This window comes from Helicoverpa armigera, chromosome 17 (assembly GCF_030705265.1).
Source record: "Helicoverpa armigera isolate CAAS_96S chromosome 17, ASM3070526v1, whole genome shotgun sequence".
Classification (NCBI taxonomy): Eukaryota; Metazoa; Arthropoda; class Insecta; order Lepidoptera; family Noctuidae; genus Helicoverpa; species Helicoverpa armigera.
In genome coordinates, this window is record NC_087136.1 from 1,677,938 (window position 1) to 1,678,795 (window position 858).

Consider the following 858-nt stretch of genomic DNA (forward strand, 5'->3'; position numbering starts at 1 on the left):
CATGGCGTCAGTGCGCCGACTCCGAATAAAATTTTATTGGTAGAATGAAATATTCCGTATCGCCGAAACGAGGGCTCATCGACGTTTAATAATAAAATTTTCGTTTGTAATATCTGCGCAAAGTTTGAATTTCTCTGTTGTTATAAGTTTCATCATTAAATAATTCTCTTATGTTTAAGATCGCATTTTATATAATCTTTTATTTAAGAACTTTTGAATATGAATTAATTCGGAATCGTAAGAACTATAGAGATTTCAGAAATATTACGTAGTCTGCGATTTTTTGTCGCTGAATAGAATATTTACAGAGGTACGTCGGATCGATGCGTAGTACGCATGCGTGCTAGTCCATTCATCCCTTGTAAATGTTTAGTGCCCCGCTAGAAATAATAGATGGCGCTGCGACCAATTAAATTTCAAATGTTACGACGGCCTGCGTGTTTAGATAGGCCGGGTTGACGGAAGTAACGCAGCTGTAATAAATGTAGGCCTTTCACGGCGAAAAGTACGTGGCGCTGAATGACTTAGTAGAGCACTTGACACGAATATACTAACATTGCCGACGCAAATGTATTCACGGACATACTTATTTAGGCAGAAATGTAAAATATAGTTGCTCTACAAATTATACGGAAACAGTATTTTACGTAATTAACATTTTTAGGATTTTGGCTCAAGTAGTAAAACTGAAAGTAAACTCAACTCAAATTATTGCGTCTACCAGGATGGCAGCACTGCGGAAGAGATATCAAAATGAATCAGTCACCCTCAAAATTAGAAATTTTATAGTTCAACCGTATAAAATTCGTTGAGACTGAAAGTAAGATGCCTGGAAATACGTACCTACCGGGTTGAGCA